This window comes from Peromyscus eremicus, chromosome 8b (assembly GCF_949786415.1).
Source record: "Peromyscus eremicus chromosome 8b, PerEre_H2_v1, whole genome shotgun sequence".
Classification (NCBI taxonomy): Eukaryota; Metazoa; Chordata; class Mammalia; order Rodentia; family Cricetidae; genus Peromyscus; species Peromyscus eremicus.
In genome coordinates, this window is record NC_081424.1 from 54,856,715 (window position 1) to 54,878,878 (window position 22,164).

General features: G+C 44.5%; 1 long non-coding RNA gene across 1 annotated transcript; it reads right to left on the bottom strand.

Moving 5' to 3' along the window:
* Window positions 1–20,206: 20,206 nt before the first annotated feature.
* On the bottom strand, window positions 20,207–21,903 carry LOC131918641 (uncharacterized). Its single transcript, XR_009381037.1, has 2 exons — window positions 20,993–21,903; window positions 20,207–20,949 (listed from the first exon to the last, which is right to left on the bottom strand). It is a non-coding gene; the product is annotated as an uncharacterized LOC131918641 (long non-coding RNA).
* Window positions 21,904–22,164: the final 261 nt, after the last annotated feature.

Sequence of the window (22,164 nt, forward strand, 5' to 3'; positions counted from 1 at the left end):
CATTACTGAGAGAATTGGACATGAGCAGGGTGGTAACTGATGCCCAGCTCACTGGGCCGGATAGCACTGGATAGGACTGGATAGAACCGGATAGGAGAGCTAAGAGTGCGGTTGATTGCACGGGGACCTAGGGACTTGTATGAGGCTTTAGTGGCTCTGCTGAGGCCCACACTGTGATCTTTATGAGGCAGGAGAGCCTCTAGCAGTCCTAAATATTTAGGCTAGTGTGTAAATCGAGTGTGTAAAGCAGCCAAGAGGGCATGAGAGAAAGACAAGGCAGGCACAGGGTCTGTTTGGGTCAGTCAAAGGCAAACGTGCCAGGATATGGGTCAAATGGAACTCCTAAGGGAAAAAAGTAATAGAAAGCCGAACACTGAGCTACTCGGCTTCCAGAAGGCTTCACAGCCCACAGAAACGCTACATCGGTGCAGGTAAAGAGTTGTCCTAGGGAACAAGCAGTTAGCATCTCAGAGTGTGCAGTCCACGTTTCTCTCCTTCAAGAAAGTGAAGATGACCCGCCCAGCCTGGAGGCCTTTCGGCAGCTGGGTACAGATTAGTGGAAAAGTAAGGCCCACAGTGCTGGCTTGGAGCCTGTCAGAACCAAGGCCCAGCTCTAGCAGAAAGCATGGCGGGCTACAACATAGACCTCAGGCCTGACCCAGGCTGAGCAGGGCAAGTCAGCCCCACGAAGACCGTCAGGGGTGGTGGATGCACCGCATCCCTGTAGCAGGACCTGGATGAGGTCAAGAGCTCATGGGAAATGACTGTGGGTTATGGAGACCTAGATAGGGTACTATTATAGACAGAAGTTTTCCTGTGTCCTGCCCAGCCCCGTGGTCCCGCAGCCACTCATAAAATAATCGTTCAGCGGCTTAATATTAATTATAAACTATATGGCCTATGGCTCCAGCTTATATTAGCTAGCTCTTTCAACTTAATTCAACCCATTCCCATTTATCTATGTATTGCCACATGTTCTATGGCTTCACCGGTGTTGCATTACATCTTGCTTCCCTGGGTGGCTCTCAGCATCTCCCCCAACCTTGCCCTTCTTCTCTCTCTGCTTGGATTTCCCACCTGCCTCTAAGCTGCCTTGCCATAGGCCAAAGCAGCTTTATTTATTAGCCAATGGGAGCAGCACATATTCACAGCATACAGGAAGACATCCCACAGCATACTGTTGCTGCTCATTTGAAGAAGCAATTGATACAGACGAAGCGATGGTTTGGTGCCGTGTTGGACCTTGCTAACACTGCTTTTCTAGTATATACCCTAGCTGTCCAACACTGATAGACACTTGCTTGGAGATGACACTGGTTGGACCTTCGGAGACCCTGCCAGCCCTCTGTGTAAGGATTTCCTTATGTATAACTGTCTCACAGACATCAAGAAGAGCAGTTAAGGCAGCAGGAGTTTAAATGAAGACACCCTGCACGAGTGGGAAACAGCGCTTCCATGTGTTGATGATGAAAATTGTTGGACGAAAATCACAAGAGGTAGTCTGTCTGCCTCTCTCTGGATTCTTGGCCCACAGATCATAAAAGCAATTGACACTGCTGTTGGTTGCATGCAAAAACTAGATGATAAGTCCCTGTTGCTGAAGACACCACAGGCTGTGGCTGTCGAAGTCAGGTCCCTCCTTCTGGCTAGCTCTCATGGTGCCAGAAGGTGCCATGGAAGTGACTGGGGGAGCATCTGCCACCAACAGTCCTGTTCGGCTCCAAACTCTAACAGGCTAAGGAAGGTGTGCCCACCGGTACAGTAGTAGCAACTATTGATATGTGAGTTGTGATGGAGGCGACCAACTGATTTCTGGCTGAATTTAACAACCACTTCACAGGAGAAAACGCATGTCTGGCACTATAAGCCAAAGCAAAAGCCTATGGCTGGAGGGTCGTGGGCCCCATGGGGTGGCCACTGATATGGTTTTGTTAAATGGATGACTTGCCTGTCTGATTGTCTTCTGAATATGTGTGTTTGTAACTCTGGATTTCTACTGCTGCCAGTCTGTCAAGGAGAAAGACTTCTTTTTGCAATGGTTGGTGTACTTTGGAGACTCCTAACTGTTCTAGATCTTGAGGCTATAAATGACTATTGCTGTGATATAGTGACTCAATGCTTAGCTATAGATGGAAGGAAACAATCAGGTAACTCCATAGCCCCCTCAAGGATCTGGGAACATTGTGGAAGAGGGAGCCAAAAGAATAAAAGAATGGAGAAAGGGATGGAGTGCTGGGTAACTATTTCCTCCTGGAAACAGGAGGGAGGCTCAGGAGACTCAGAAAATTGATAAAAAGCACAAGGCCCAAGAAGTAAATGAAAGTTACAAGGCCAGGAGCTCCCAGAAGTCATAAGATCAACAAGATTCCTCCCCAGAGTTATATAATAGTAATAATGTCTAGGCAGAGTAGACTGTTATCAGCTGTGCATCTAAAAGGAAGAAGTTTTTATAAATCCAGGCGTGAAGTTTTATAAATCATCCTCCATGCTGGGGTGGTGCAGCTGCCTTTGAGCCATCCATGTTCCTGTCAGTAACCCCTCATTCATCCTCTTGTAAGTAACCCCAATAAAGTGACAGGTTCACTAAACCAGTCTTGGGTGAAATCGTTCCCGTGGTCTCTTATCAATACCCTATCTAGAGTGGATGGACATCTGCCATTGTCGCCCCAGAGAAGATCAATCCATGTTGGAGTGGAGGGGAAAGGATGTGGAGAAATAAGAATCTCCTACAATTCTTGGCAAATTTCGAAAAGCGCCGTTCAAGGTCAAGTTGGCACCAACTAGCACAAGTGAATACAGCTTCTCTCACAACTCAGCAATTCTATTTCGGGGCCGAGGGAGCACCGTTGGGCCCACGGCTTCCAAACATAAATAGAAGTAATGATGTCCGGAGAGTTTGCCCATCTAGGCTGTCTTCAAAGCTCCAAATCATGGGATGCATCTTCTCAGCCTTCCGAGAAAGGAGCCATGGCAACAGGGGGCTAAACAGGAGCAAATGGAAATGAAACTGCCTTCTTGTTCTGACCCCTGCCACTGCTCTCCTGCACTCTCTCTAGAATCACAGCACGGGCCCGTGTTCCTGCCACCCTCTGCCCTGCCATGAGCACACTGCTTTGTGGCAGCGGTCATCATGATGTCCCTCTCTGTCACTCAGTAAGGAACACACTGAGCCTAACACAAGATGTTCATCACAAGCCGGAGCTTAAAGTCTAATTGGATAAAAAAAATATACAGGAGATAGTTTCATCCTGGCCAGCAGAACTAAACAGCCTTCCCCACAAGAAAGTAAACAACCAGATGTTTTGTTTGTTGAAGGCATCAAAAGACACATCGGTCATCGTGTGGCATCAAGCACACAGGCCTCGTAGGAGGCTGTGTCACTGACCTATCTCATCACAGTGAAAAGAGACCTTGTTCCCTACGAGGCTGGGCCAGTGCTGTGACTTGGATGTGTGTGTTAAACAGAGCAGAGCTGATGGCCGTACAGAGAGAGAGAGCTTACAGCTCTGACCTCACCCACACTGTGCCATGGCCCAGAGCCACCCAGCCCAGGCAGCACCCTGTGACAAAGAGACAGGCCTCCATGAACTCATCATGCTAGGACTTACAACATAGAATTACAGTCAGCAAGTTGCAACTATCACCTTAGCAAGATGCTTAATGTGTTTTTGTTGGGGCAGTTGGCAGTGACTAATTTTCTAGCAACAGAAGTAGATGGATAAACATGTAAATATGTTCATAATTAATTCATTTCCATGGGCAAAGTCAATGCTTATGGCAAAAAAATAAATAAATAAATAAATGAACAGGGATCTGGGTGTGGTAATGCGCACTTGCAATCCCAGCAGTTGTTGAGATGGAGGCAGGAGGATCAGGAGTTCAAGGTCACCCTTGGCAAAATAGAGAATGCAAGAGTGGCCTGGGTTACAAGAGCCTATCTCAAAGTGGGCGTGGTGGGTCAGGGATGGAGGGAAGTAAAAAGAAAAGGAAAAAGAGGAAGGAGGTAGGAGAGAAGGAATAGAAGGAGAGAAAAAAACTGGAAAGTTTTCTGCTTTTCATTGTGGTTTACTTTGGTCTGGTGGTGGTGGCGGCAGTTACGCTGAGGGTCTCACTCTATTGCCCAGGTGGTCCCGGGGCCATGCCAGTCCTGCCTCAGCCTTCAACCTAGCTGGGACCTCGGGTGCATGGCATTGGGTCCCACTGGGTCCCATTTTTCTGCAGTTCTTTTTCTGTCTTCATTTTTGCTGTGGGGTTTCCAGGATTAAATGACTCCAGAAGACAGACAAAAGGCTTTCAACTAAAGGTGATGCAGCTGATTCCCAGTAAGGAGAGCAGCCCCATGTGTCAGCATCAGCCTCCAGAGCATCTGCACAGTCCAGAACATCGGGCCGGCTGCCTTGTACATTCTGAAGCAGACTTGTTTTGCCCACAGTGTGAGATACCCATCAGTGACATGAAGAGGTTTGCAAAACACAGTTGATTCACAAAGCAGCCAAGTGTGGAGACAGGCAGCCCAGTCTCAAGTTGGCTTTGTCAAGGATAAGGTTCAAGGATCTCATGGGATGGAGAAGAGTAAGTGCAAGTGGATGACCAGAGATCTAATCACTGTCGTCTTCACGGCTCTTCACAGGATGGGAGTTCAGAAAACAATCTGAGGTGTACATCTGTGGCCTCCTGACATCAAAAGATCCAAATGAAAAGCCCGTGACTTCAATAGAGGTTACCGTCAAATCCCTGAGAAGCAGCCCGGCACCTGTTATCATCAAGCCCCACAGCAGAGGTGTTACCTACGGGAAGGCTAGCTGCTCAGCTGGGAGGCCTCAAACGTGCTTATTTTTACAGTCAGCTACGTCATTATGAGCAAGGGCACCCACACAGCTCATCCAGGATTGCTCTCGCTTGTGCACGGTACTTCCTGCACTAGGAGAGCTGAACCTCCGCTCTCCAGCAACGGAAGGGCTCTGATGCCCCTACGACACATTTCTGATTGACTGCAGCACTCTCTGTGAGATCCCTGCTGGTGCCAACCTGCCCTTAATTCAACACTTTACTGTAGGTCACACCTTCCCACAAGCTGTGGGTGTCGCCAAGAGGTCGTGGGTAGAGAGTATGAAACCAAACTTCCTGCTCAGGTTTTTATCCTGTAATCAAACTATAATACAGTCCTGTTCTTTATTGAAGTCAGGATTAAGTTTTAAAAGTGTAACTTAACATTGCTAAGGAAGAGCTGACAGTTTAACTTGTAAACCACCCTGTCCAACAGAGCTAGAAAACAAACCAGGAAGTTGAACCCAAGTCCCAAGTCTCTTCTTCCTTCTAATGATCGTCTAGATACTGCGGATCCTGTATGCCTTCAAGATGTGAATTCCCGTCCGTTCGCAATCTAATTTTGAAGCCAAAGTTTATCATAAATGTTCACAGATGTTAGAGTACAAAAACTCAAATTTACGACAGATGCATTCCTGGTGGTTGTGAATTCATACTGTATTTTTTTTTTTTTTGAAGAATTCACAAAACACTCCAGTCAATGTTTGTATAAAGCCAAGTGAAAAAGTAACTGCCATTTTAGCTGAAGTTGGCCTTGCAACAATAATGAAAGACTAAAACCACATCATTAACCTGTTTATCACAATCTAAATAATCATCAGCAAATTTCAAATTAACTAGCCATTGAATACTCTAGAATATAACAACCTGGTAAACAACATCTCCAAACAAAATGCTAAGGTCGTTGGCATTTTCCCAAGACATGCACTCACAAATCCCTGAATTTATTTACTAGGTTCACAGAAACTTTCCTCTCAGAAGTTCCAAATAAATGTTGAAAGTCCTGCGAAGACCCAGGGCCTGATTCTCCTGCCTGATTCTCCTTGAAGCCCTCTAAGAGAGGCTATTTTTTCCATCAAAATATAAAGCCAGCTAAGCTAAACAATTTTAATTAACTTCTCTATCTTCCTCTGCCTCATCTCTCTTCCCCCCCTTTCTCTCATACACACACACACACACACAAATACCTTGTAAAATTACATACATAAAAGAAAAATACCAAAAGTATCAAAATGATTATTTAAGTCTGAATAAACAAGCAATATATAATATTTATCATAATGTTTTTATTTTATGTGTGTAGTAGAATATTATTTTAAGATGTGTTACTTTTGTTTATGTCGCATTTGTTTAACTCTGTGGAGCTGTGTTATGGTATCTGTCTAAAACACCTGATGGTCTAATAGAGAACTCAAAAATAGCAAGGCAGGAGAAAGGATAGGCGGGGCTGGCAGGCAGAGAGAATATATAGAAGGAGAAATCTGGAGTGAGAGGATCAAAGAGCTAGCAGCCAGAGACAGGGAGGACTCCAGGGGCCAGCCACCCCGCTGCACAGCCAGCCACCCCGCTGCACAGCCAGCCACCCCGCTGCACAGCCAGCCACCCCGCTGCACAGCCAGCCACCCCGCTGCACAGCCAGCCACGGAGAAGAAACAAAGAAAGGTATACAGGAATAGAAATGGAAAAGCCTAAAGGCAAAGGGTAGATGGGATAATTTTAAGTTAAGAAAAGCTGGCAAGAAACTAAGCCAAGCTAAGGCCGGGCATTCATAATTAAGAATAAGCCTCTGTGTGTGATTTATTTGGGAGCTGGGTGGTGGGCCCCCCTAAAGAGTAGAAGAGTAAAAAAAAAAAAAAAAAAAACCCAACAACAATTTGGTGTACCAACTTGGAGCTCAAATATCCATCTAGAGCCTGAGAAAGCCGAACAACATTTTAAAAGAGTATAACTTTAAGAGTTTCAGCCAGATAGTTTCTGCAGGTCAGTGAGCCATTGAACAGCAAGTACATTAAGTAAAAACAAAAAACTAAGTAAAAACGCCTGCCACAATGCAATCATTGGCATGCTAGAGCTTCAGGAAGGTCGGATGCAGTTTTCAGTCACGAACCTCTGACCAGGGCGGTGGGTTTTAGGCTTGGTTTTCATGGCCTGAGAAGCAGGCAGAGCCAGCTGAGAGCCACTCAGAGAATCCAGGTGTACCCTGTCAGTCTAAGGTTTGCTCACGTGGTCAAAAAAGACTGGAGATAGGCAGTAAAAGAGATCCAGATGGAAACACCTCTAAACAGGTTACCATGTGTTTAACAATGTGTGTAGGCCTAAGAAAAGGAAAAGGGTATAGTCATAGAAAAAAATGAATAGTTTATAAAAACAAAGTCTTTAAAGAGAGAGCAAAAGAAAAAAGCCACATAAGATGGGAAATACACAGGGAGTTCGGATCCTGTTTGTTATTGTGTTGATTTTGAATTTTTTGACTGTTGAGAAGCAAAAGACAGCTGCTAGGACACATGGGATTGTGACCTGGACTGCTAAATTAAACCAATCTAGATATTTTAGGAATGCCTTAACTTTAAAAAAAGAAATCAAGGGCCGGGCGGTGGTGGCACATGCCTTTAATCCCAGCACTCAGGAGGCAGAGGCAGGTGGATCTTTGTGAGTTCGAGGCCAGCCTGGTCTACAGAGCAAGATCCAGGAAAGGTGCAAAGCTACACAGAGAAACTCTGTCTCAAAAAACAAAACAAAAAGAAATCAAAAAGTATATTTGTCAAATGGAAAGCAAAAATGCTTTCCTATGAGATATAGTAAAAATAAGGTTTTTAAAAAAGTTAACTGGGGCTAGAGAGATGGCTCAGAAGTTAAGAGCACTGGCTGCTCTTCCACAGGACCTGGGTTCCATTCCCAGCACCCACATGGCAGCTCACAACTGTCTGTAACTCCAGTTCCATGGGGATCCGACACCTTTTCACAGACATACATGCAGGCAAAGAACCAAAAAACATATAAAATAAAAATAAATTATTTTTTTTAAAAAGTTGACAAGGTGTCATGAATTATTTGACTTACAACTACACAATGGGTTTTCTTTTTGAGACCCTATTCCTCCGAAATCTTCTCTGACTTTACAACAGACAGACAGAACAGTTCAGAAAACTGCCAAGTCTTGGTCATAGCCATATGGCCCACATCCCATTGTCAAAAACACAAGTGTTCCAGCACATTCTCTAAATAGTTAGCTTTGGGCCCAGTGACACAATGGCCTATGGTCCTCTAAACAGAGGTTCCCATGACGTCCAGCTCAGCAGCTCCGTCCCACCACACCCCTTCACCATGTTTCACCAAGAGACCACAAACTGAAGCCTCTGAGCCTATTATCAAAGACTAATCTTACTCCTTTAAGCTGATTTACTTAGATATATTGTCACCAAAGAGAAAAGGAAGGAGATGCTAGTGACCATGAGAAAGTTGTCATCAGGGTATGGAGGGGACTCACCAATGACATATTAAGGAGGCATGCCGCAGACAAACACCTACAAACTCCAGTGTGATTGCATATAATTTCACTATGGATAATGGTCAGTAACCTCCCCCAGCTTTCTGTTCACCAATATTTATGAAAATGTAGAAATAATAGTCGCAAGATAGCTGAGCAGTTAAAGGTTCTTACTGCCTAGCCCAAAGTCCTGAGTTCGATCCTTGGGACGAACGGGGTGAAAGGGTAGATAAACTGACTCCCAGAAGTTATCTTCTAGTCTCCAGGCATGCATGCACACACAACATATACAAAATAATATGTCTAAGGATAATAAGAGATGCCGGGCGGTGATGGTACACATCTTTAATCCCAGCACTTGGGAGGCAGGTGGATCTCTGTGAGTTCGAGGCCAGCCTGGTCTACAAAATGAGTTCTAGGACTATTACACAGAGAAACCCTGTCTTGAAAAAAACAAAAAACAAAAACAAAAACAAACAAACAAACAAAAAAGGATAGTAAGAGACACTTTAACTGAACACAATGGATGCTTTTGCCATGGGTCTCTTTGCTGTACAAAGGGTACATGGTAACTCTGTAGGGAAATGTCCTTGCTTGCTAAAATACATGACGTGTTTGGTGGCTGTGAGACACCACTTCAGCAACTCAGCCCCAAATGATTATGGGAAAACTAAGGTTCTTGTGCTGTAATTGTAGCTTTTGTGTAAATCTGAGTGTTTCAAAGCAAAAAAATATTTTAGTCTAATAAATTTCGAAAAGTAAAAGATGATCAGTGTTCGGTGGGAGAAAAAAAAACCTAAAACATCTCAGGTAAAGTGCATTTTAGCAGGGCCTCTTCCAACAGCACTGGGAACACACTGGGTTTCTGTATAAATCCTAAACCAAGACTCTAGCACAAAAATGTAGAAAGCCTGCCCCCTACTGGTCATTACACGAATATATTTAGGTCAAAGGGGGAAAAATTAGGATTTCCCTGGGTAAGGGGTGGATGCAGAGCTTCTCAACTGGGTGTGGCACACTCCTGTAATCCCAATCCTTGGAAGCCAGAGACAGGAGGATCTGGAGTTCAAAGCCTGCCTGGACTATATGAGACCCTGCCTAAAGAAAAGGAGTGAAATTTCTTACAGACACTGATCTACACAGGTTGTCGTAGAACAAGAGAAGCAGGGGCTTACTCAAAAGTCAACTCTGAGACTCCTGGCAGAGAGCAGAGGGCTCTTAGGTTTTCTGATGAGCCCTGGGGCATATTCAAGCAAAGGGATGCATATAGAAGACGTAAGGCAGTAAAACAGCTTTCCATTCCTCGGCCTAACTCCAACAGAAGATGAACACGGCTCCAAACCCTTGGAGAAAATAAACTCTTTAGAAAAGAAACGAAAATACTGTATCCCCCTCCACTGAGCAGGTGTGGCTCTGTGCCAGGGTGGAGTCAACAAGCCTGACTACCTGAGTTCAATCTCCAGGACTGACATGGTAGACAGAGAAGACCAAGGTGCACACACACACACACACACACACACACACACACACACACACACACACGAAAGAAAAGGAAGGAGGGAGGGAGAGAGAGAGGGAGGGAGGAAGGAGATGGAGACAGTTTAAATGCATAGCTGTGGAACAGGAGAGGGAGAAATCTAGAAAGGCTACATATACACTGCATGATTCCAACCACGACGTTCCATTAAAGACACAACTGTGGAGACAATAAAAATAACAAACACGATAACAGGTTGGCAGGGTTAGGAGGAGAGAGGAGGTGTAAGAACCAGAGCACAGCATTTTCAGGGCAGAGAAACTATTCCGAATGACATGGGAAGATGGACGCCAGGCACTGTGTGTTTGGACACACCACTGTGTGTGTGCAGCATCAAGAGCGAAGCAGTGTGAGCCACAACCTCGAAACGACTTGAGGATCAACGCAGTAGATGTGTTCACAGCAGCAACAGTGTCACTCGGGCGGGGAAGGGGACAGTGGCTGAGAAGGGAAGGGAGCACTCCAGGAATTCTCTGTGATGTCTACTCCACTCGGGAGGCAGAGGCAGACAGATCTCAGTGAGTTCGAGGCCAGCCTGGTCTACAAAGCAAGTTCCAGAACAGCCAGGACTGTTACAAAGAGAAACCTTGTCTCGAAAAAAAAAAAAACATATATATATAATCAAAATCTCCAACTATATTTCACTATTAACCGTAGTGACGACTGAACCTAGCCAAACTCAAGAGAAGAATGGAGACTTGGCTGTGTATTCCCTCACATCTCCAGCATGTGAAGTGGTACAGACCTGTGTGTTTGCAATGAAAGTTCAGCTTTTGAAAGAAGAAAAGAGCTACTCACAAGTATTCAGTCAAACAGTATAGATGTATTGATTTCGTGTATGTCTTGCTTCTATAAGCAGACAATATTCTAGTCAATAGAAAAAAAAACTAGAAAAACAAGCAAAGTCTGTACTCAGATTAAAGCTTCAGGGGAGCAGAGAATCGTGTTCAAATTCTCTAAGAATAAACATTCTTTAGAGGGGGGGACCATGTGATTAGATCCATGAGGTAGTCTAAGATGGACATTTTCGTACTGAAGATCTTCACTGCTGGAAGATTCTTTTGCTGTATTTCTCGTATGCACAGGAGACTGAAATACTGCCCCAAAGAAGGTTTAAATGGGACCTTGCAGTACAAAAGACTAAATTATAGCCCCCACCCTGAATTCATATTGAATTCAAGGGGTTTTGAATTGAACCCAAACTCCAGCAGGGCTGGATCTGGAGAGAGAGAAGGTCTTTAGCAGCCATGGAGGTTAAAGGGGGTCATAAGAGCCTAAGAACCAAGCCTCAGTGACCTCACAGACGGAGGAAGAGGACTGAAGCAGTTAACAGCAGTTGCTGCCCTTGCAGAGGACCTGGGTTCAGTTCCCAGCACCCACATAACGTCCCACAGACATCTGTAACTCCAGTTCTAGGGGACCTGATGCCCTCTTCTGGTCTCTGAGGGCACCTGCATACACATATACATACATATACATACATGCAGGCAAAGCACCCATACACATAAAATAATAATATTTTTAAAAAGAAATCTCTTTCTCCCTTTCATTTCCCTCCCCTCCCTCCCTTCTCCTCTCCCCTCCACTTTCCTTTCCCCTCCTCTCCCCTCTCCTCCCATCTCTTCTCCCCTCCCCTTCCCTTTCCTCTCCTTTTCCCTCTCTTCTCCTCTCTTCCTCTCCCCTCCCCTCTCCTCTCTTCTCCTCCTCACACTCTCATTCCTTCTGCACCCCATGTGAGGACACAAAGGGGGCTGACTGGCTACAAGCCAGGAAGACAGCCCTCAGCAGACTCTGAATCGGCCAGCACTTTGGTCTTAGCCCCCAGCTTCCAAACGGTGAGCAAAGAAATGTCTGACGGCTCAGCCCTCGGTCTCTATGGCTCTGCTCTGTGGCAGTCTAAACTAGCTAGGTCACTGTGTCGACTTCCTGTTGGGAAATAGCCAGTGAAGACATAGGAAGAAGCCACAGTGAAACTGATTGTTTTGTGTGCTGAACTAAAAAGAAGACTGGTGAATACAGATTAAATTAAACAAATAGCAGAGCTGTGTTCCATTCCTAGTCCATCCAAATTAGCTGACCCCAGAAAAATAATAGTATCATTTATACAATAATTGCAAAAAGAAAAGAAAAATGAAAACATTCTATGAAGACAGACACAGTTGTAAGCTGCATGGCTCTGTGTCCCTATTTCACAACCCAAATGACATTAATCAGGATGCCTTATTTGATATGCGTGAACTTCAGCAGGATCATGAGCCCTGAGACCAGCAGGGACCATCAAGAAGTTCTAGTCTGGGGATTTCTGGTGCATTGTGGAGACCTCTCAGGGCCTGCCATAGGGAAGACTAAACTCTTTACTGAGCACCAACTGTGTGCTAAAAAAGTGTTTGGAGACTTGGCCATGAAGGATGCGAAGAGTACAACACCTCTGCCTTCTTAAAGTCTGTGTTCTAATGGGGAGATGCAAAGAATAAACAAGCAAACGAATAAATAACCAAGATAATTACACTACTCCCTGAAGGAAAGAAACAGGCTAAGAAGGGAGTGGAGTTCAGTGTCACTGGAAAGAAGACTAGTGACTTGGAATTCAAAGACCCAAGGGTGCAAAGACATGACGAGTGGCCTGGCGAATACAGAGGCTGAGGCACTGGGAGCATTGAGAGCTAGGAGAGTGCCATGGAGGAGATTGAAAGCAGAGAAGAGCCAGGCCTTGCAAGGTGGAGGGCGTGGACTGTAGTCTAGTTGCAAAGAACGGCACTGAAGAGTTCTCAGCAGAAGAATCTGAGTTCCGGGCTGATTCTGAATAAAGGAAGCAGGGTTGGAAACTGAAGACCACTGAGGAGGTTTTGCAGAAATCAGGGGAGGGAGGACCGAGTGAGAAAAGTATATTTAAGAGGGAGAAATGACCAGTCATGATGATAAATTGGATAAACAGAATAAAGAATTTAAGAATAACAGAGGCTGAGAAGACAGTAGTCCAGAAAATGCTTGCTGTGCGAGCATGAGAACCTGAGTCTGGATCCACATAAAACTCTAGGCATGTGGCTGAATGACTGTAACTCCAGAGCTTGGGGTACAGACAGGCAGACCCCTGGAGCTCAATGGCCAGTCAGTATAGCCAAATGGATGAGCTCCAGATTCACTGAGAGACTGTGTCTCAAGAAAATAAGGTAGAGAGTCTGCCCTCCACACAGGCAAGCATGCACACACCCACGGACACATATACACAATGGGGAAGGAGATTAACTTCACTTGTGCATTTAAGCAATCTGATGCCACCATTTCCCGGAATGGGAAAGCTCAGAAATGAGCCTGCTCGGGATCTATCACGTCCTAAGTCATCTGCAGAGCAAGTCATTTTCTTCTTCATAGAGAGCTTGGGACGGACGGTGAGCTCCAATCCAGAGTAGAGGCTGCGGCTGGGAGTGTGAGTGTCATTAGTCAGCACTCTTTCAATACCAGGGGATGAAAATCCAACCCAACTAGCTTGAGCAATGTAAGAAATAAACAAATGTAAGAAAATAAACAAAAATCTCACAGTCATTCTAATGTGTTTGGCTCTCATAATGAGCAATCAAAAGTAATGGCTTCAGGTATAATCTGATCCAGAGACCTAAACAAAGACACAGGCTCAGATCTCTCATCATTCAACTCTTCCTTCTTTCATTGACATGACTGTAGATGTAACCAACCATCTTATTAAATAAGAAACACAGAACCAATACAAAGAAGAAAGCCAAGAGGTCAGAGCTAAGAGCTAAAACCTTACCCTTCCTACTGTGGTGGTCCTAACTCTCCAAAAGAGAGCTACTTCCTGTGTTAAAGTCTTTATATAGACTTTCTGTTCTGCCTTCTCATTGGTTGTAAACCCAACTACATGACCGCCTCATCACTGCCTGTCTGTATAGACCTCCAGGTCTTCTAGGGTTGGTATTGAGATTAAAGGCGTGTGTATCCAATGCTGGCTGTATCCCTGAACACACAGAGACTTACCTAGCTCTGCCTACCAAATGCTGGGATTAAAGGCGTGTGCCACCACCGCCCAGCTTTCCTATGGCTTGCTAATAGCTCTGACCCCCGGGGAACTTTATTTATTAACATACAAATAACATTTTAATACAAATAAAATATCACCATACATGACCTGAATCAGAAAGCCATCTCTAAGCTTATCAAGCATCCAAGAAAATAAAGAACTTGAGTAGTCTTGGTCCTGAACAGACCCTGTGGGCAAAACTCAGGAGAAGCAGGAGCTACCCATGGGGGCCCATACCTCACCAAGTGTCTTAATCAGTATTCTATTGCTGTGAAGAAACACTATAACCAAAAGCAATTTGGGGAAGAAAGGGTTTATTTGTCTTACACTTCCATGTCGCTGTTCATCATCAAAGGAAGTCAGGACAGGAATTCAGACAGGACAGAATCCTGGAGACAGGAGCTGATGCAGAGACCAAGGAGGGGTGCTGCTTACCGACTTGCTCCCCGTGGCTGACTCAGGCCACTTTCTTATAGAACCTAAAACCATCAGCCCAGGGATCGCACCACCCATGATGGGCTGGGCCTTCCCCCATCAATCACTAATTAAGAAAATGCCCTACAGGCTTGCCCACCGCCTGATCTCATGGAGGATTTTCTCAGTTGAGGTTCCCCCCTCTCAAATGACTTTAGTTTGTGTCAAGTTGACATAAAAACTATCCAGCACACCCAGCCCCAGTGGAATGAATGAATGTCCTCTCCCCAGAGATTAAGTGAATGGCTACAGCAGCCAGGGTTGAGAGTGGATGCCGGATTGCTAGCACCAACTGTCTCTACACCTCTACACACAGAGGCGTTAGTCCCTGCTCCTGGTCCAATCCGCATGTTCATGATGGGCTTCTCTGCATCTGGGCCCTTCTCTACAACTAGCTTCCAGAGTAAGAGGCCTCTAGCCCAACAGAGTCAGCAAAAGGGAAACAGAGTTGAGAAGGCACACCTGTTTCTCAACTACCTGTGTCACAATACAGCACTAGCCACAGGACCAGCTCTCCAGGAAGGAAGTCTTGAGAAACTAGTGCCAGGCTGAGAAAACACTTTATTATTTTTGAAGAGGAAAGTTTCAGGCTTTGGTGAATTGAGCTGGCTCTGCCCAAGTACTGGACAGGCTAAGGCAGCAGGTGTCATCTCTGGCATCTGTCCTGAAGTCCAGTCATTAACGTGGACTTATGACAGCCCATGCTTTCTGGACTGGTCCCTCCCTAGATGCATATTAGAATTATCTTAAAAAAAAACTGTCTCCAAAAACACTCATGCATAGATCAGTTAAATGAGACCCTTCATGAGGGTATCCTGGACACTGCTATTTAGGTAAAGCAAGTCTGAAGTGACTCTAATATGGATCCAGGACAGAGTACTGTTTGGTTGAAATAAGGAAAAGATCTTTAACAGCTTTCAGTGATAAAGAGGGATGGACTAATGGCCCTGCCTTAGGACAAGAAGCCTTTGCTAGACTGTAGACAACAGTTGGGGTATGAAGAACACGTCAAACAAAACTAGAGATGTTCAGTCCATTGTTCAAGTACACACAGAAGAGGCACTGTGGTCATGGCCTTATGTTGAGAGTTGGAAAGCAGTGTATGTGAGCACTGCCCTCCCAAGGACTCTACCCTGAGGGAGCACTGATGTAAGAGATCACTCCTAGATAATCGGTTAACACTTCTTAGAGAAGGTACAGCTAAGAGACAAAGCCCTGCAGATGACATGGTGACACCCTGTGATGCCAAAGAAAGAAAATGTATCTTCTTTCCACTGTGCAGAGGCCAGAACTCTACCCTAAAATATCCCATTTTGTCTGAAAAACTAAAATCTCACTTTATCCACCCCCCTTAATCTCAATATATTCACAAGAAATCTTACTCTTTAATGATTGTGAGTCTAAAGCATTAGAAGTTAGTTATACTTCCCACCTTCTCCCTACATGGAATACACTTATTTTGGACTTATTTCAGGCACTCTTGTAGAAAAGCTTAACTAAATAAAAAGAAAACTGCTGGGAAAACTGTTTTGAAAACAAGTATGTGCTTTGGGACTGGAGGTTACAAAAAATGGATGCATTTCAAGCATGCGTACCTCTCTCCTCACCCACCAGTGCTGAAGTCAGGTGGATGGCAGCTAAACCATCCATCTGAGCTGCCAGTCCACAGCCCTTGGACGAGTGTGCCACCCAGACCTGTAGGTGACCCAATGTGCACCTCCAAGGACTGAAATGTGTGTGAATGTTTGGGCCCAAGCTGCCAGTCTCCTGGGCATAAATGGGGAAAGCTTTGTAAACACAGTCAGATGAGATGGGTGGTGTTGATGCTGCCACTGTTGACGCTGTTTATAAGCTGTGCTGACACCAGAAGGAAGCCTCTTTGGCCTTCTAACACGGACTAAAGGCAGGTGGCTCTCAGGGAATCCTCCAGGCCTTCAGAACCACATTGGAACTTCTGAGACATCCAGCCTCATGAAGTATGCATCTACCAGGTTCTCAGCCTCTCCAGCGTGAAGGCAGCCATGGTTGGACTACCCGGACTGTACCAGGCAAGCCCATCCAATAAATCCCCTATACATGTGCACTATATATGACAGAATGCTATCAGTTCTGTTTCTCTAGAGAACCCTGAGTAATATAGCCATCATGGCAGGAATCTGCTCTACCAAAACCTCTAGCTGGATTCGGGCTTGCCAGAAGTGCAGGCTTGTCCTGCGCATAGAACTTCCAGTCTCTTTACCTGGGCCCTAGCAGGGCAACTTTGAAGGTAGGGGTGGGGGTGGGGGAGCTTCTCATTCCCTTCCCCGCTCAGGGAACCGCAGCAGGAGTCTATGCTGCTTACGTTTTGGGGGCACATCACTCTTCTGTGGCTCCACACTTTTCAGGTATTCCAGTACCCCCTTTTGATTTCTGACCCTCCACTTTCTCTCTTTGGAAGAGTGTATCCTGTTTTCCTGGCTCTTCTTGTTCACCACATCAGAGGTAGATTCTAATCCACATCTTATCCAAGAAATTATATATTTTTCAATCTAAGTCTCACATATGAAAGGATGCTATTTGTCTTCCTTGAGTCGGGTTTATTTGCATTGTCCTGAAAACAGCACTGTTTCATTCTTAACCCATTCACCTGGTCAGTCTAGGCTGATTCCATATCTTGGCTATTGAAAATGGCATTGCAGCAAACACTGTTGTACAAGTCCCTGGACCCATGATAACCATGCCACAATTCAGAGAAGATGCACGATGGCACCTTGAGATCCTCTCTCCAAGCTCATCATTTTACAGCAAAGGAGAGGGCCCAAACCAGGCATCCTGAACAGTAAGACTGATCTCACAGGGACTTAATCGAAGCACCAAGACCAGACCCCAAGAGCCCCAGTAACCAATTCAATGTTCTATCCATCACACATACACACACACACACACACACACGCACGCACGCACGCACACACACACACACGCACGCACACACACGCACATGCACTCACACGCGCACACACACATGAACAGGCACACACGAACACACAGCGCAGGCGGGGGCAGGAAGCAGGGACAGGAGCAAGCATACAGCCTTTCACAACCATTTTTGCTGTCAAGCTTCTTTGTACCTTTGGCGCGTTCACTTCTGTGCCTCGAGGCTACTCACACTTATGTTAAACATAGCAAATCATGTCATTTGTTTGAACAGGCAGCCTGCATTTTATGCTCAGAACCAAAGGCACTCAAGTGGAGAAGAACCCTGTGTTCTGGGCCTTCAGGGAGAATGTTAGTGGGCACAACTGTGGAACTGACACATTGCAAGCGAAGAGATTGCAGGTGCAGGCAGCATGAGCTCAAAGTCAAATTGCTATATACTGATGAGAATTTGGAAGTACTCATGCCCTTTCCCTTACACAAACTAAATTGAGACACCTTATTTTTTGTTCTAGAAACATCCTTACAGAAGTTCCATTACTGTAAGCACACATGGAAGAGCAGTCTGCACATTATGAAAATAGGTCATGCCAACCTTTTTTGTTTTGTTTTGTTTTGAAGACAGGGTTTCTCTGTGTAGTCCTGGCTTTCCTGAAACTCACTCTGTAGACCAGACTGGCCTTGAACTCAGAGATCCTCTTGCCTCTGCTTCACAAGTGCTGGGATTAAAGGCATGAGCCACCACCATGGGCAATGCTAAACTTGACACAGATCTTGATCATATTCACACACACACACACACTGCCATATATATTAATTATATTATATATAATAGACTATGTCACAGCAGATGCTCTGTCCTCTGACTTACAGCTTCCACTCCCTCTTCCCTGAGCCTAAAGTATGGGGGTTGTGTTGTAAATGTATTCATTAGGAGCAACCAAGTCGTGGTAAGTTGATCTCTGCATTTGACTAGTTGTAGATTTCTGTTGTCTGCAAAAAGACATTTCTTTGATGTACGAGAGCTACACTTATCCACGGATATAAGGATAAGTGTTTAGAACACGGTGAGAGCATACTACAGGAGTGGGCTCTCCTCTAGGTTCCATGGTCTCACCAGCCATAGGTAGTTGGCTAATTTTACAGTACCAGGCAGGAAACATCTCCTATCGAGTAGGCCGTAAGTCCAGTTAGGTGACTGTTGGTTACCCCCAGGAGGTAAGTGCCACTATTGCACCTTTTGGAATGTCTTGCCATGCTGGTCATTAATGTGGTCCATTGGCATTACAGAATAGGGCTATTGACTGTTTTCCATTGGCAGCTTGTTGTTTAGAGAAAGTAGTACCAAGCAAGCTCCTATTCCCAATGATCAGAGTAAAGGAAAATATCAGAATCTTATGTAAAATATGTGATAAAAGGTTTTGTTGTTGGTGGTGGTGGTGGTGGTGGTGGTGTGTGTGTGTGTGTATGTGTGTTGGCCAGATATGGTTCATGCTTTTATCTCAGCACACCAGAGGCAGAGACAGGCAGATCTGTGAGTTCAAGGCTAGCCTGGTCTACAGTGATTTACAGGCTAACCAGACATAGAGAGACCCTTTCTCAAAAAAAGAAAACATTTGTTTTCCCCCAGAGTCAAGACAGTATTGTGTTTGGTTCCTGTTTTCAGATGTTATGAGAACTTTAAAATTCACATATCAAACATTGTGTGATACTATGATTTATATTTAAAAGTATTTGTTCTTCATCCTTGGCTTTGTTTCTTGGATCTCAAAATGCCTGTGATCTCTAGCAATGAGTATCTTATTCCTAAACTTCAGAACATGAGTATGCAGACTGTCTTTTTTGATAAACAATTGTCAAACTGTGGGGAGTGTCTTATAGATGATATGACTGAAGGCTAGTGGCCCTAACCAGCTGTAAGATAGGGGCTGAATACCAAAAACCAAGGCAAGATTAGTGCTGAGAGTTGAACTCCACCCCCTAATCTTCCAGGAAAGGAAAAAGGCAGAAGGGTGAAGTAGTCACCAATGACCAATGGGGGAATTAGAGTCAAGCCTATTAACGAAGTCTCCAAAAAGCAGTTTAAGTGTGCTTTGAGACAGGTGAACCTGGGGAAGTGCCTGGAGGAAAATGCATGGAGGGCTCCCCTGAAACACCTCACCCTGTTATCTCCACCTGGATATTCATCTGTACCCCTTATAATGGGTAAATGCAAGTGTTTTTCTGAGTTCCGTGAGTCACTCTAGCACATGAATCACCCCTAAGGAGGCAATGAAATTGGGAACACCAACATATTACTTACTTTTCTCACCAATGTTATCAAATACCCAACAAGAAGCAACTGAAGAGAGGTTTGATAACGGCTGAAGGGATGGTCCATCACACAGTGAGGGAACAGAATAGGCAGGCAGCTGCATGGTGACAGCAGCTCACCTCTCTCTCCACTGAGCAGGAGGCAGAGGAGAGAATGCCTGCCGGCTCAGCTGGCTTTCTCCTCTCCCTCCTCTTACAGAGTCCGGGCACCACCCACATTCAAGGCAGCTCTCACCTCCTCAGTTAATCTTTTCTGAAAATGTCCTCACAGAAAGGTACTGTGCAGTACTAACTCTCTTGTAGAACTAAGCCTTCAACCTGTGAGTCTGCCCCACTCCAGAGTCAGAGTCAGTTATACAACACCCAACTGCTTACCCTGGAGAATCTGGTGCCAAAAAGTGGAGAGAGATTTAGGAGCAGGATAAACATTTCTTTCCTATATCCCTAATACTGTTTACTATACATTATACAATTAAATCTGTTAATACAGAATTTATATGACTTCTGGGTTTTAAGAATAGAATTTCAACTGCCTATTAGTAATCCTCTTACAGAAAGCAATAGAAATGACAGCATGATAGGATTACTAATGTTCCAACACATATGCATCATACAACTCTTGATATTTGACAGATTTTATTAACAATCAAAAACACTTCGCACTTACAATAGGAAAATAAATGCTTCTTTGACCAATAATTAAATGGAAACTACCCAGAACCTTACAGGCTCTTCAGCAGGTACCAGATATGATGTTCAGAAGATGAATGTTAGCTCGCTGGGATCAGCAGGATAGCTAGTGCTTTGCTGTAATTTATTTAAAAATATACCTAACAGCTTTCCTAATAGTAGATTAACTGTAATTACAACAGGCCAGTGTTTATAATTTAGTTTTAGATATGACTCACACAACACACATCAGTCCTGATTATATGGCTTAGATACTTTTTATAAAAATGTTTAACAGAAATTCAGATCTCACTTTAGACCAAGAAATTCAGATGCCATAAGGCAATTCCTAAACTCCAAAGTTTTACACACAATAGTTCAAGCAGCAGATACTACCTCAAAGAAAATACTTATTTTGCTTGTTTCTCTCTGGTGCTAATCATGTTAATGTTTGTCAAGTCCAACCATGGCTGGAGCACACACTGCTGATTTAGTCTCACACACAGAGACAGACACACACATATTCTCTCTCTCTCTCTCTCTCTCTCTCTCTCTCTCTCTCTCTCTCTCTCTCTCTCTCCCCTCTTCCCAGATGAACAATATGCATTTCACTTATTTTGTTTTGTTTCTTGGTGTTTTTCTTTTTCCGAGACAGGGTTTCTCTGTGCAGCCTTGCCCGACATGGTACTTGCTCTACCTCCCAAGTGCTGGGGTTGAAGACATGTGCCACCACCACCTGGCACATTTCACATATTCCTTTCAGAAGAAATGTCAATTTACTTGTCTCTACTTTTAAAAAGACAGAGCTAAATCATCTAAGCCTCATTTTCCACTGGATGATTTAAGTCAGTCTTTAGTTTGTAAATTCTCTTGGCCTCTTAAAATCTATGCATCGGGGAGAAGACTTTAACTTAACAGACACAGTGTGATTCCTCATTCTCGACAACAGAAAACCACAGCAAAAATAGAGCCTCATAGAAATTTCAACATTGAATTTTTTAAAATCTGAAAGACTTAGTAGGAGTCAAAGTTGTATAAAGTCAGTAGTCCCTGCAATCTGTTACTTCAAGACAAACTGACCTAACAGACTTGTACTGGAGTCATTCCATCGAAGTCCCATTTTCCTAAGAGGTTTAAGAGTTCACTGCCTTGTAAAGGAAGGTGAGTGGTAACCACGTGACTCTCGTGTGCTCAGCCTTGTCACTGTTCTAGCCTTCTAAGTCCTGCCTTGCACAAGAATAAACAAAGAGCCATCAGGACAGAGCAGCCTTGACATTCAAAACACCTGACCAGCTTCTACAGCAAATTCTTAAAAAGTGCTTTGAATTTAAGTATTTTTTTTAACTTCAGTCTTCAATATTGAAACTGCTAAGTTACTCCATTTTTCCCATTTAAAAAAAAGGGGGGGGGAATATACTCAAAGGGAGAATTGAAAAATAAACTTGGGACAAATTACTAAATAGACTTAAGAAAAAACTCAATTAAAAAAAAAAATCCAGCCAGGCAGTGGTGGTACATGCCTTTAATCCCAGCACTCGGGAGACAGAGCCAGGCAGATCTCTGTGAGTTTGAGGCCGGTCTGGTCTACAGAGCAAGATCCAGAACAGGCACCAAAACTATGCAGAGAAATCCTGTCTCAAAAAAAAAAAAAAAAAAAAATCCGGGGCTGGAGAGATTGGCTAAGTGCTTACTGCTCTTGCAAAGGATCCTGGTTGAGTCCAAGTACCCGCATAAGGTGGCTCAAGGCCACCTCTAACTACTCCAGCTCTAAGAGATCCAAAAATCTCTTCCAGCCTCCATGAGCACCTGCACTCATATGAACAGACATATACAGACACACATAATTAAAAATAAATCTTAAAAAAAATACTCCAATAAGTAAAAGTTGCATGCGGGGGTTGCTGACCA